The sequence below is a fragment of the Monodelphis domestica genome, chromosome 4 (genome assembly GCF_027887165.1).
Source record: "Monodelphis domestica isolate mMonDom1 chromosome 4, mMonDom1.pri, whole genome shotgun sequence".
NCBI lineage: Eukaryota > Metazoa > Chordata > Mammalia > Didelphimorphia > Didelphidae > Monodelphis > Monodelphis domestica.
In genome coordinates this window covers 226,818,475-226,834,630 of record NC_077230.1, presented here as the reverse complement: position 1 = coordinate 226,834,630, position 16,156 = coordinate 226,818,475, and positions in this window count along the sequence as shown.

Below are 16,156 nucleotides of genomic sequence, written 5' to 3'. Positions count from 1 at the left end.
ACATGATTATCTCAATAGACGCAGAAAAAGCCTTTGATAAAATACAACATCCATTCCTATTAAAAACACTAGAAAGCATAGGAATAGAAGGGTCATTCCTAAAAATAATAAACAGTATATATCTAAAACCATCAGCTAATATCATCTGCAATGGGGATAAACTAGATGCATTCCCAATAAGATCTGGAGTGAAACAAGGATGCCCATTATCACCTCTACTATTTGACATTGTACTAGAAACACTAGCAGTAGCAATTAGAGAAGAAAAAGAAATTGAAGGCATCAAAATAGGCAAGGAGGAGACCAAATTATCACTCTTTGCAGATGACATAATGGTCTACTTAAAGAATCCTAGAGATTCAACCAAAAAGCTAATTGAAATAATCAACAACTTTAGCAAAGTTGCAGGATACAAAATAAACCCACATAAGTCATCAGCATTTCTATATATCTCCAACACAGCTCAGCAGCAAAAACTAGAAAGAGAAATCCCATTCAAAATCACCTTAGACAAAATAAAATACCTAGGAATTTATCTCCCAAGACAAACACAGGAACTATATGAACACAACTACAAAACACTCTCCAAACAACTAAAACTAGACTTGAGCAATTGGAAAAACATTAACTGCTCATGGATAGGACGAGCCAATATAATAAAAATGAACATCCTCCCCAAACTTATTTATCTATTTAGTGCCTTACCCATTGAACTCACAAAAAATTTCTTTACTGATTTAGAAAAAAAAATAACAAAGTTCATTTGGAAAAACAAAAGATCAAAGATATCCAGGGAAATAATGAAAAAAAAACATAAATGATGGGGGGCCTTGCAGTCCCAGACCTTAAACTATATTACAAAGCAGCAGTCATCAAAACAATTTGGTACTGGATAAGAGACAGAAAGGAGGATCAGTGGAATAGACAGGGGGCAAGTGACCTCAGCAAGACAGTATATGATAAACCCAAAGATCCCAGCTTTTGGGACAAAAATCCACTATTCGATAAAAACTGCTTGGAAAATTGGAAGACATTGTGGGAGAGATTAGGAATTGATCAACACCTGACTCTCTAAACCAAGATAAATTCAAAATGGGTGAATGACTTAAACATAAAGAAGGAAACCAAAAATAAATTGGGAAAACACAGAATAGTATACATGTCAGACCTTTGGGAGGGGAAAGACTTTAAAACCAAGCAAGACATAAAAAGAGTCACAAAATGTAAAATAAATAATTTCAACTACATCAAATTAAAAAGCTTTTGTACAAACAAAACCAATGTAACTAAAATCAGAAGGGAAACCACAAATTGGGAAAAAAATCTTCATAGAAACCTCTGACAAAGGTTTAATTACTCAAATTTATAAAGAGCTAAATCAATTGTACAAAAATCCAAGCCATTCTCCAATTGATAAATGGGCAAGGGACATGGATAGGCAGTTTTCAGATAAAGAAATCAAAACTATTAATAAGCACATGAAGAAGTTTTCTAAATCTCTTATAATCAGAGAGATGCAAATCAAAACAACTCTGAGGTATCACCTCACACCTAGCAGATTGGCTAACATGATAGCAAAGGAAAGTAATGAATGCTGGAGGGGATGTGGCAAAGTAGGGACATTAATTCATTGCTGGTGGAGTTGTGAACTGATCCAACCATTCTGGAGGGCAATTTGGAACTATGCCCAAAGGGTGATAAAAGAATGTCTACCCTTTGGTCCAGCCATAGCACTGCTGGGTCTGTACCCCAAAGAGATAATGGAGAAAAAGACATGTACAAGAATATTCATAGCTGCGCTCTTTGTGGTGGCCAAAAATTGGAAAATGAGGGGATGCCCATCAATTGGGTAATGGCTGAACAAATTGTGGTATATGTTGGTGATGGAATACTATTGTGCAAAAAGGAATAATAAATTGGAGGAATTCCATGGAGACTGGAACGACCTCCAGGAAGTGATGGAGAGTGAGAGGAGCAAAATCAGGAGAACTTTGTACACAGAGTATACACTGTGGTATAATCGAACATAATGGACTTCTCCATTAGTGGCGGTGTAATGTCCCTGAACAATCTGCAGGGATCTAGGAGAAAAAACAGCATTCATAAGCAGAGGATAAACTGTGGGATTAGAAACACTGAGGAAAAGCACTGCCTGACTATGGCGGTTGAGGGGACATGACAGAGGAGAGACTCTAAACGAACACTCTAATGCAAATATTAACAACATGGCAATGGGTTCTAATCAAGAACACATGTGATACCCAGTGGAATCACGCTTCGGCTATGGGGGGGGGGTGGGGAGGAAAAGAAAATGATCTTTGACTGTAATGAATAATGCTTGGAAATGATCAAATAAAATATTATAAAATTTAAAAAATAAAAGAAAGTCTCTCCCTGACATCAAATTTAAAAAAAGAAAAAAAAGAAAAAAGAAATGGAAAGACCTCCATAAATATACACAATTTTCTTTTTATAACTCAAAAGTTAAATAACTAAATTAAATAACTATATTAATAATTAATACAACTAACAAAAAATAAATAACTAAAAAGTTAAAATTCATGTAAAGAATATGAAAGCCAAAATGAAATGAGCACACCCAGGAGAACATTGTACACAGAGACTAAAACATTGTGGGACAATCAGATGCGATTGACTCTGCTACTAAAATTAATGCAATGATCCAGGACAATTCTGAGGAATGTATGAGAAAGAATGCTATCCACATCTGGAGAAAGAACTATGGGAGTAGAGATCCAGAAGAAAACATGATTTATCACTTGTTTATATGGATATATGATTTGGGGCTTTGGTTTTAAAAGATTATTACAAAAATGAATAATATGGAACTAGGATTTGGGTGATAATATATGTATAATCCAGTAAAATTGCTGGTCAGTTCTAGAAAGGGGGAGGAAAAAGAGGAGGGAGACAACAAGAAGAATCATGTAACCATGGAAAAAAATTTAAAAATAAAAAAAAATCTCTTTCATACACACATACACACACTCACAAATACAATCTCTCCACACATTCCCAACACACAAATTGCCCTAGCAGGGAGCATTAGATAGTATGATCTTATGATCTCAGTTCTGGTTGGGTAGTTTGCTCAAAGGATGACTTCTTGATTTTAAGGTTTTTCTCTTCTGATTAGGCATCTTTGGAGAAAATGACCAAATCCTTTCCTGGCCTGACCCCACTCAATAATTTCATTTTTAGGACAGAAATCTCAATCTTCCACTCCCCATATCTCCAAATCACTATGGATTTCTGTGAATTAATGAAAGCTTTGAAGGTCATTACTGATCAACTGTCCTACTTAAGGTAGGAGGCCTTTGGCTACTAGATCACAATATCAATCAAATGCCACAGCTATTCCCTATGGGAGCTACATGCCAGTGGGTTCCATTGCTTCTTCATCTTTGCCTGATGTGTCCAGTGTCAAATGATCTTAGTGTAATGTTTGCTGTTTCCCTGGTGAGTGATTAGCCCATCTTCTCTCCAAGCCTCGGGTCATGCATGCAGATTCCCATCTTTGTTCCAGTTGTGGTGCAGCAGAGAGAGGCTATTACCTTCTCAGGGTCAAGCTTTCAGGTCTGCTTCCATCCAAGAGATAATAAAAAAGCACTTGCAGTTGGATTTTATTCATCATTTATATAATCACCAAAATTACTGATGAAAACAGCCATTATGTCATTCAGGCCTTCTCCTTGGCCAGAATGTGTATATTTTGTCTTTTATAACATCCAGTAAAAGCCACCCACACAGGGTTAGATCATAGTCACCTCGTGGCCATTTGTGGCAAGTGCAACCTATTCCAAAAGCACTGGGTTTTAGCCTGAATTCCCTAAGGAAGGAAGACCGAAACATGATTCATTCTATCTGTCTGGCCTTGCCCTGGCTCTCCTCATCCCATGCCTCCATGATGTCATAGGCAGGCAATATTGCCTGGACAGTGCAACAGGACCATTGTAACCCTGTGCTATGACAGAATTAGCTGTGGCTGCTTTTATGATCACTTGCTGCTTTCTAGACAACATCAATTTTCAGTGTTTACCCAATTGACTTTCTTCCTTTTGGGGTTCTGTTTCTAACAAGCCCAGCTTCCTTATTTCTGTGGACTCTTAGGACAAACCAACATATCATTATTTGGTTCAAAATAATTTGATAAATATCTTTTAAGTATCTATTGCACATGAGGAACTCTGCTAGGTCCTGGGAATATAAAGCTAAAAACAAAATAGTCCTTGACTCCATGGAAATTATATTCTACTGAGAGATATAATATTTACATTAAAGGATAGTTGGAAGAGGGATCGAGAACTAACCACTGTGGAAGAGAGATTAAGAAAGGCTTCATGTAGGGGGTGGCACATGAACTGCGTCTTGAAGGGTTAATAATACTATAAATCCCATAATATATAGATTATATATATATATATGTATATATATGGAGAAAAAATATATATGGATTATATATATGGAGAAATATATATATATATATATATGGAGAAAGGGAGAAGTCTTTAAGTTTTATAGAGAACATTTCTCTTCACAATCCTATGAAGTAGAGAATGAAATTATTTTCCCCCATTTCTTGGATGGGGAAGCCGAGGCTTGAAATGTTTAAGCAACTTGTCCACACAGATAACAAATGTTAGTCAGTGCTAGTATAAAACGTAGTAACTCCAAGTCTAGCATTTATTCTACTTTATGACTTGCCCTATTTGTACTGGACAAGTCATATGTCAGAAGAGGAAACGCAGCTTTCCTTCATCACTTAGCCTGAAGCACTGGCCCCTTTCCCTCTGGTAGCCACAAAATTTCAGGAACACATTAAATGGGTCTCAACATGCAGTAGATAGAAACTGTTACTGATGGGTAAATGAAGCCATAAGCAATGAGCCAATGGTCTGTTCTCTTTCTAGGACATAGATAGGCTACTGTTTGTTTTTTTTTTCCTTTTTTGGCATAAGAGGAATGGGGTTTATAATGGAAAAATCATTTTTAATATTGAGAAACTATAAAAAGACCAATGCAAAAGTGGAAATAAAACAGTAAAAACACAGAACAATGAACAACAGATTTTAATAATTAACCAGGATGGTTAGAATATATAGTTATTCCTTCCACATTGCCACTTTTCCCACTGTGGTTTTGATACATCATGGATTGCCATAAAAAATTAAATGTTGATTGGCGGGGGGAGTTGTGGAAGTCGGAGATGAGACTCAAAGGTCAGCAAATGGCACAGAAAAAGTTTAGAAACTTAGGAGTGAAATATATATGCATAGTATTGCATAATATTAACATATTTTATCTTTTAAATACCATAAATATACACAATTTTTATAACTAAAAATTAAATAATGAAATTAAATAACTATATTAATAATTAATACAACTAACAAAAGATAAATAACCAAAAAGTTAAAGTTCATGTAAAGAACTTGTAAAGAACATGTAAAGAACATGTAAATATGAAAGCCAAAAATTTTATGTGGATTTTCTAGATCATGGGGGTTGGGGGGGGCGGCACTTTCTCATCCCTAACCCCCTGTGATGTGTAAGGGATACTTGTACTGTATTTGTCCTGACAACTGGGATGAGATGGCCACCATTTTATGGGATGATATGACTCTGGATTGGCAAGATGGCTGACAACTGGAAGGTCTTCTCAAAGGAGGACCTATGGAAGTCTACTACAAAAACAGAAAATTTGGGTGGTAATCAAGAAAAAGAAGAAGATAAATTTTGACTTGCAAAGTGGTATTTAGCTAATATAGGCATTCTAAATATCATTAATGAGTCAGCTTGTGAACTAAGAAGATCTAGGGTTAAAGAGAATTGGAATTAAGCAATCCAAATTGGAACAGAATTTCAGCACATCTGGAATGAATAGTTCGAACTGCTTATTTTATTGTCTATGATCCTGTGATCTTTCTGAATAATGGGTCAAGTGGTCACTTTCTTTTTGCAAAGGAATATGGATGTGCTATGAGCTGTATACCCTGCTCCCTATTATTCCAGAAAAAAAGTCTGGGACAGATGCAAATATATTAACTAGGGGGGAAAAATGCTGCCAAATCATATCAAACTTTAAAGCATGTCAACACTGCCCCAAAGAGCAATTTTTCCTGCCTTTTCTCTTTCTTCAAGCCCTCCCAGGACAGGGAGAACAGAGTGTATGGAGGAGCTAATGCTAGAACACATTGGCCATTAGCAAGACATGGGGAATTTCCAAGTTTGGGCTTCTGCCTGTTAGCCTTCTCTATTTACTAGATCATCTCTTCCATTTCTGAGGATCTATTATTAGATAGATCATCCATTCCTTGTGCCCCTCCATGAGTCAGAGGAAGGAGAACAGCTTGTGAAGCTCTGAAGTAAGTCAAACTTAATACAGTAATAGCTAATGAAAGACTGAATAGATAAAGGGAGATGAAGTCAGAGGTCCACTGGAATGATTGTGTGGATGATGAAGAAAAGGTTAAAAGGCATGTTCAATAACTCCTTGGAGAATGGGGGTGAAGAAAGGCTTCTTCATAGACAGACTGGGTCGATCTTTTCACTGAGGCAACTCTACTAAAGTTCAGGGCAAGATTGACCATCTGTTTGTTAGCTCTTTGGGCAATTTCAAAGGTATCCTGCAGGTTGGTTTGGGTAGCTTCAAATTTCCCTAAGTGATCATCTAAAATTGGAACTGCAGACTCATTGGTAGAAGCTGGAAACAAACAGGTAGAATTAATGGTTCGAAAAAAAAAAGTGGGGAGAGGATTTTCTTCAAGGTCAAAACATGGAGATTTTAGCAAAATTTTGCAGTAAGTATCAGTATAGCCCATTATTCTGGTATTATAGGGGAATGAGGAGGCACTATTCTAGGGTATGTCTAGTATGGACTTTCTGCCCACTGGATTGGGGTTGATATATATAGCCAATGAATTTTGAAAAGGTAATGCAGAAATGTGATATGAATTTAAGTCCTCAGTCTGAAATGAAGTAAGAGCGAAGTCCACAAAGCCAAATGATCCTTTGTGATAACTGACTCATTTCATGGTGAAGTGGTGTCAAGCCATTTTCTTTAAGATATCAACCAGTATGAGTAAGGCACTAATGGTGGCAGAATGGTGTCACTAATGTGACAGAACCCACCTTGATAGGTTAGGATTGTTATGGGATAGAGAGGATTTGGGCAAATCCTGCTAGTTTTTTTTTCCTTCCTTTCCTCTTCCCTCTTCTCTTCCCTTCTTTTTTCTCCTCTTTTCTTTCTTTTTTGAAGATGGGTCTCCATCTTACCCAGATTGAAAGTGGAGGGGGAATTATTTCCCTCTTATTGGCACAGGCTTTTAAGTTGCTCCATTTCTGACCTGTAGGAGTTAGCCCCCTCATTAGGCAACCTGATGATTTTGGTCCTAGGGTCTCACTACATTATTGCCAAATAACTTAGCTTAGCCAGCTGTAGCTTAGAACTCTGAAGTCTTAGAGGTCCTCCAGCCTTTGTATCCTTGTCAGCAAAGACTACACACTTGAGTCATCATGCCTCGCCCCTAGCAGTTTCCCAACCAGGTGTTTGACCTATGTGCATATAGGGAACACACACACACACAGTGGTCAACAATATGTGGCTACCAAAGATCTCAGGTGAATAAGGGCAAGGTCTTGAACACTGGGGCAGATAGAGTCAGTGGACTGGAGCCAGTAAGATTCAGCTTTCTGCGTTCAAATCTGGCCTCAGATACTTATTAGCTTTGTGACTCTGGGCAAATCACTTAACCATGTTTGCCTCAGTTTCTTCATTTATAAAATGAGCTGGAGGAGGAAATAGCAAACTGCTCTAGTATCTTTGCCAAGAAAACCCCAAATGGGGTCATAAAGAATTGAACACAACTCAAAGGCAACTGAATCACTTGGACACTAACTTGCCTAGCTGTCCACTCATGTCCTGTAATTATAGTATAACCATAAGACTGTTACCTGGGTATATATACAGAACAGTTGGTTTGGCATAGATAGAATCCCATCATCTGCTATGGAATCTTGGTTAGAAGCAAGGACAGAGTTGTTTTGCAGGGTTATCTAGGGAAGCCTGGGAATATGATATTTCTGTTTCAGTGTTACTAGAAGAAACTTGAGAAAAGTTGACATGGGCTTCAGTGATGATGAAATCCCTGATATGAAAGAGGATTTATGGGAGTTGCCCTTCTCTAGAGAACATCTAACCTTTCTCCCATACTCTGGTTCTTTGTATAGTATTTCTGATGATTGAGACTGGCTTTTGAGGAAATATTCTATTTTAAAGTAGAACTGACTAAATAAAAATGACACCCAGCTCTGACACTGATTTCATTTATAGAATCCGGAGCTTCCTTCAAGCCCCTGTTGGATGTGATTAAGATCTGTCTTGATCTCCTCAGTAGCTAATATATATTTGTATTTATGTTTTGTGTAATTGTTAAATCTGAAGGTCTTTTTTTCAGGTTTCATCCTTCTTGAACTCTTTGTAACTTTAGATGCTGCTGATGACCTCATCCACTTGGATTCTTTTTCCTTTTTCATTACACTATTCTCTCTTGATTTTTTAAAATTTTTGGTTTCTTCTCAGATTCCTTTGCTGAATTATCCCATATTCTATGCATGAGCGTACCCCTAAGACTTCTTTTCTTTTAGAACCATATACTCTCTCTCTCTGTGGTCCCTTTTGTTCTCATGAACTAAATGATTATTTCTAGGCAGATGACTACCAAAATTCACTCAAGAAGTAAATAAAATTATAATGAAATCTAGCTAAATAAATACAAAATCTTGTACTTAGGTTCAAAATATCAATTATATATACAAAGGTAAATGACTTTAATAACCTAGTGTCTGGTAAACACAAAGACCCCAGATTTTGGGAGAAGAACTCATTACTTAACAAAAACTGATGGAAAAACTGGAAAATAATAAGGCAGAAACTAGGGATAGACCAGTATCTTACACTCTATATAACAAGTTAAGGTCTAAATGGGTAAATGATTTAAATATAAAGAATGATACCATAAGTAAAGTAGGGGAACATAAGATAGTTTACCTGGTAGATTTATGGAGAAGGGAAGAAGTTATGACCAAATAAGAGTTAGAGAGCATTATAAAATGTAAAATGAATAATTTTATTATATTAAATTAAAAATCTTTTGTACAAACAAAACCATTGTATCCAAAATTAGAAGAGAAGCAACAAAATTGGGAAAGTTTTTTATAAAAAGATGTCTCTGATAAAGGCCTAATTCCTCAAATTTTAGAGAACAAAGTTAAATTTATAAGAATACAAGTCATTCCCCAATTAACAAATGGCCAAAGAATATGAACAAGCAATTTTCAGATGAAAAAAATCAAAGCTTTCAATAATCATGAAAAAAAACTCTCAGTCACTCTTGATTAGATAAAGTTAAATTAAAGTAACTCTGAGGTGCCACATAACACCTATGAGATTGGCCAATATGGCAGTAAAGGAAAGTGATAGATGTTGGTGAGGATGTGGCAAAAACAGAGATGTATTATTGGGAGAGTTGGGAGAGTTGAGAACTGATCCAACCATTCTGCAGGACAGTTTGAAACTATGCTCAAAAGAATGTAAACTGAATACCCTTTGATCCTGTAATACCATTACTGGGAATGGGGACCAAAGAGATCATAAAAAAGGGAAAAGGACCTACTTATACAAAAAATATTTATAGCAGCTCTTTTTGTAGTGGCAAAGAATTCAGAAGTGAAGGGATTTCCATCAATTGGGGAATGGCTGAACAAATTGTGGTATATGTTGGTGATGGAATAGTATTGTGCAATGAGAAATGATAAGATAAGCAGGATGATTAAAAAAAACTGAAAAGATCTACACCAGTGGTTCTCAACCTTTCTAATGCCGTGACCCCACAATACAGTTCCTCATGTCGCGGTGACCCCAAACCAAAAAATTATTTTGGTAGCTACTTCAAAACTGTAATTTTGCTACAGTTATGATTTGGAATGTAAATATCTGATATGCATTCTGTATTCTCATTACTACAAATTGAGAGGTTGAGAATCGCTGATCTACATGAACTGATGCATAGCAAAATAAGAGGAACTCGGAGAACATTGTATACAGGAAAAGCAATATTATACCATGATCAACTGTGAAATGCTTAGCTACTCTGGGCAATACAATAATCTGGGACAATTCTGAAAGACTTAGGACAAAAAATGCTATCCCCTTCCAGAGAAAGAACTCTGGAGTCAGATGAAGATCAAAACATAATGTCTTTCACATTAGTTTATTTATGATTTTATTCTGGTTTTGGTTTTATATGAGTATCCTTTTATAACAATGATCAGTATGGAAGAATGTTTTACATGATAATACATGTATAATCCAGATCAAATTGCATACCATCTCTAAGAGGAGGAGGGAAAGGAGGGAAGGAGACAATTTTGATCTTGTAAATTCAGAAAATGTATATTGAAAATTATTCCATGTAATTGGGAAAATAAAAGATCTTTTAATAAAGAATCGATTGTACAATAGCTCTAATATCTCTTCTGGGCTCAAATTTAACCTCATCAGCTACTTCCTATACATTGTAGAAGACAGGAATTACAGTGGAAAGAGTCAGTTATTCTACCAATATCTATTAAATGCTTATTTGACAGTCACTGTGCTAAATGATGGAGATTCAAAGCAAGATGAATAATAGTCTCTGTCCTTAAAGAGCACACATTCTAATTAGGAAGAATACATGTAAATAACTAGATACATAAGGAAATATATTCATAGAAGTCATCTGAAGGAACAAAGGGTGGCATTAACAGCTGACTGGTGAGGTGGAAGCCTGGGAAAAGCCTCCTGAAGAAGGTGGACTGAGCCTTGAAGAAGCTAGGGAAACTAAGGATAAGGTTGGAGCATTTTAGCCCTAGGGGATAGCTAATACAAATAGGAAATGAATCATTGTTTTTTGAAGAAAGACAAGTAAGCTAGTGTAAGTTGAGATATAGAGTATATGGAAGGGAGCAAAGTGTAAGGAGACTGGAAATAAAAGAAGGGTTAAAGTTTTGAAGACCTATAAATAACAAATTTAGGACTTTATTTTATACTGGATTTCATAGAGCAGTAGTAGAATGATATGGTTAGAGTAATGCTTTAGTAAAAATCACTTTGGCAGTTGAGTGAAGAATGGATTGGATTGGAAAAAGGATTGAAGCAGGGAGAGCAGCTATGAGGTAGTAAGGACTTTACTAGAGGTGTGATTTTTGTGGGTGAAGAGAAGTGGATATATATATATATATATATGAGAGATGCTGCAAATATAGAAATGACAAGACTGCAATAAAGTTTCTGTGTGAGTAGGTGAGAGTGAAGGGTTATGAAGGACCCTAAAGTTGTGAGCCTGGAGGATATTGGTACCATAAAAAATAATAAAGAAGTTCAGAAGTAAGAAAGTTTTTGGGAAATAATATTGAGCTCTGTTTTGTACATGTTGAGTTGGAGATAGAGTACATCCAATTTGAGATGCCCAAGAAGCAGTTGGAGACATGGAAATTGAGGCTCAGAGAATATTAAGAAAGACAGAGATGTTGGAATCAGCAGCATAGAGATGTCATGATCTGAAGTACCAGCAAAAGAGACCGAGAAAGATTGGTGAGACGGATTGGAGAAGAACCAGGAGATCTCTGTTTCTTGAAAGCCTAGAAAGAGGAAAGAATATTCAGAAAAAGATGATAATGGATAGTGTTAAATTCCACAAAAAAAAAGTCAAAGGGGATTAGAACTGAGAACAAGTCATTAGATTTCACAATTACCATATCATTGAATAACTTTGGAGAAGAAATTTTCAATTGAATAAAAGAAAGCTTTGGCCACAGAAGACCTCCGTTCAAATCCTTGCTCTTCCACTTACTTTTCTTCATTATTTCATTGAAAGCTACTGATCCATTCCATCTGGGAGTCACCCTTGAGCACTGGAAAGACATGCTCAACTTCTGGTGCAAAATTCAAGGTGATCTAACTGGGCTAGAAACTGGGAGTGAGTCCTTTTATGATACCTTCTCTACTTATATATGGTCCTGGAATGTTTGCCAAGACCTCCTTTCAAGTAAAGATTTAAAGTTGTATGATTCCCCAAAGAATATATATTTCCATGCCCTCTTCTCTTCCTTCCCATACATCACAGAGTCCATTATAGAGTTAGGAAAGAAAAGGAAGAGAACTCTGAGAGGACACACACCATGAGGCTGCTCTCTACTCTAAACACACACACACACACACACACACACACACACACACACACACACTCTAGGCTACTTTTTCATAGTCTTCAATATTATGGTTTTGTCTAATACATTCTTATCAATGGGAAATGATGACATCTTTTGAATCCTGCCTAATAAAAATAAGTATAAACAAACAAAAACTCCAGTTATTTCAACTGTCTCTGATACGTCACGATCTGATTTGAAGTTTTCTTGGTAGAGAAACTGGAATGCTTTGCCATTTCCTTTTCCATCACATTTTACAGATGAGGCAAACAGGGCTGTGTGCCTTGCCCAGAGTCACCAAGCTATTATGTGTCTGAAGCCAGATGTGAAGTCAGGAAGATGAGTCTTCCTTGGTCACCTAGCTGCCCATTTAATACCTATGGTATATTGGGAAAGTCACTTTTCTTTGGATCTCAGTTTCCTTATTTGTAAAATGAGGGGGTTTAATTAGAAGACCCTTCTAATTCTAAACCCAAGAGCTTATAAGTTTAACCTGACGACATCTCAGACCCAATAGGTCCAAAACAGATCTCATTTTCTTCCCCAAAACCTTATTTCATTCAAACCTCTGCGTTTCTGTTGAAGATACTGCCGTCTTTCTACTGACCTCAGTTTATAGTCCTAGAGTTAACTTTTATTCTCCCCTTTTCACTCGTCATCACAGAAAATCCATCATTAGATTTTGGCAATTTTGCCTTCATGATATTTTCCCTCCTCTCCATTCACATAGATACTTCCCAAGATCATGCCCTCATCACCTCTTTTCTCTACTATTGCAATAGCCTCTTAATTAAAATTCTGGTTTCAATTCAAATTTTCTTTCACAGTAAGTATCTATTATGTGCTGGTACTATGCTAGACACTAGGAATACAAATACAAAGATTGAAACTCTCTGTGCTCTGAGGTAGCTTACATTCTATTGGAGGAATGAAATAATTATAAAAATTATTAATATGAAGCAGTTAAATACAAAGTAGTTAGGAGGCACTAGAAGTTGAGGAATCAGAATTAGCTTTCAATAGAAAGCATGGCTTGAGCTGAGTCTTAAAGGAAGAGAGGGATTCTTTAAGGAAGAGGGGAACAGGGAGGGCAGCTTCCAAAATAATACTAAAGTATGACTAACCACATTATTCCTTTAAATGACTGAGTCCTGTAGCTCCCTGTTTACTCTTGGATACAATGCAAATTATTTTGTTTGCAATCTAAAGCATTCTATAGTTGGGTTCCAAGGGTTTTTTTCTCTATCTATTTCACATTTCTTTCCTACCCACCCTCTATATTTCATACAAACTGGTCTACTTATTGTATCTCCACCCTATATGTATTTGTAATAAGTAATTTGTGCCCAGCCATATGGCCTATATATGTCAGAATATCTGCTCATGTACCTGGAATGCATTCTCTCTTCACTTCTTGCCACATAAAGTCTCTCTCTTCTTTCAAGGCTCAGTACAAGTACCCCTTACACTAAGACTTTTGTGATACTCTTTTGGTGTATCTTTCTTAAATTATCTATTTACTTATCTGTCAACTTTCTAACTTCCAAGTAGAATGCAAACTCTTCAAGGGCAGGGGTTTCATTTTACTTCTGCCTTTGTGTACCTAGTGCAAAGAACATTGATTTGCATGAGTAGGTTCTTCATAAATGCTTGTTTATTTGAATTGAATTAGAATGAACTTTATTGAACTGAATTGAATTGAAAGTAAACACTTGGCTTGCTCTTCCAACTCCATCTCTCTCCAGAGTATTCAATCTCAAAGTAACTAACCCAAATGGGTATGAAGGGCCAGAAAGTATTATCACAGAATCTTTCTTTTCTCTTTGTGGAAAGGTAGAAAGAAAAATTCAAAACTTGACCCATGGAGCAATATTAGGACCAACCAGGAATCTCTTTCATAAAAATACAAAGTGTTGGTGGGTACAGGCAAGATGGCATCCAGAAGGAAATCTCTTTCCAAAAGACACCTGACACGAACCACACAGGGATGTTATATAAGTAGTACCAGCAGGGAGAATTGAGAAAAATGGATTCTAGTGTGTAGCACTGAAGTACTGATGAATGGGTATAATCACAAAAATTGACTTGAGGTAACAGGGAGATCCAACCACTGGAGAATGAAGAAGGCAATATAGAGTTAGGGCAAAATAACCAAGAGAAGAGCATAATGCCAATGAATCTAAAATGGGTGAGCTGTGATGCTCCTCTGACCAGCTGTGAGCTCTGCATTTTATGGATAATCCAGTTGGTAAAATTTACTCAACTGCAAAATGAGGCAATTTACTCTTCTATAAAATGGGGATAATAATACTATAACTTTCTACTTCCCAAGAATGTGATAAAAATACTCAATAAACCTTAAAACCCCTTTTTTCCTTAAAACCCTTTTTTTTCGAGTGGGCACTGTTACTATTGTTGTGATCACTATTGATCCTTGAGAGGATGTATGGCATAGGGAGAGAAAGTTAGCCTCCAAACCAGGGAGAGATGGGTTCGAGTTCTGGACTTTGTGGCCCTAGGCAAGTTATTTAACTTTTTACTGTTCTAGGTAACTCTTTGAAGAATAGGGGACAACTTGTATTGGTAAAGGAAGTTTCTTCTCTTGGAGTTCCCCAGAGTAATAAAATCACTGATTCTGTCTCCATCACTATTACTATGGGTTGGTTGGTTCTGCCTTTTATAGGAGCCAGTAACTGCACACACTACTCACACTGCTGTGCTGGGCCATCAGACTCATCTCCTGAAAGCAGACTAGGGGAATTCTCTTGATGTCAAGTCACTTTGAGGAATACTTAAAGATGTAAGTTCTCTATAATATATTACCTACTCTCCCAAACTGAGGAGATTCAAAATACTCAACCACTTGAGTTCTGTGCAAAAGGCCTCATTGTCCTTAAGCTAAAATCCCACTCAGCATCCTAGAGCAGGTGGGTTTTGTGGTGTTTTCTGAAGAGACACTCAGAGTGAATTAACCAGAGAGTTTATACAGGTGCAAGGGAGGATGGAGTTTTGGATGAAAGAACTCAGAGGAACTGATGGGAAGAAGCATGGCTGGAATGCAGAGGGTGGGAGAAGTGTGAGGAGGGCAAAGGTGGAGGGATGAAGGTTTTTATTAAGTCACTGCTTTGGTATCTTCTTCTTTCTTATTTATGTATTCCCAAGAATTCATGGAGAATATGAAGCCAATTTTAGCAACTCCGCATGATTTCTTTTCCTTACTATTAAGGTAGAATGGCCTAAGTCAGTCTGAAACTGATAATCAGGAAATCATAGTTGATCATCATACATCTTTAGATACGTTATCTAATTTTTCTAGGCCTCCATTTTCTCAACTAGGGGATACAGTGAATCCTGAGATGATGAAGAATTGAGTTCAAATCTGAGCCTCAGACACTTATAAGTGGATTGATTCTGGGCATGTCACTCACCTCTGTGTCTTAGTCTCCTCATCTGTAAAATGGAGATAATAATATCTGGGAAGGGCTTAGCACAATGCTAGCACATAGTAGCTGAATAATAAATGCTTGTTTCCTTCCTTCCTTCCTACCTTCCTTCCTTCCTTCCTTCCTTCCTTCCTTCCTTCCTTCCTTCCTTCCTTCCTTCCTTCCTTCCTTCCTTCCTTCCTTTCTTTATTTCAAAGTGATACTCACTCTTTACTTCAGAAAGATCCAGGTATTTAAAGGTAAAAGAACCCTTAGTAATTACCTTGTCCAACCCCACCTCCTATTTTATAGGATGATAAGGTTAGAACTATCTGAGGCTTTAGAACTCAGAAATTTCAATTTACACATTTCAGAAATGAGGGAACTCAAGGCCAGAGAGTTTCTTGTCCCAGGGCTTATAGATTTACACAGTCTCTTGTTTTAAGGATGTAATTAATATCAAA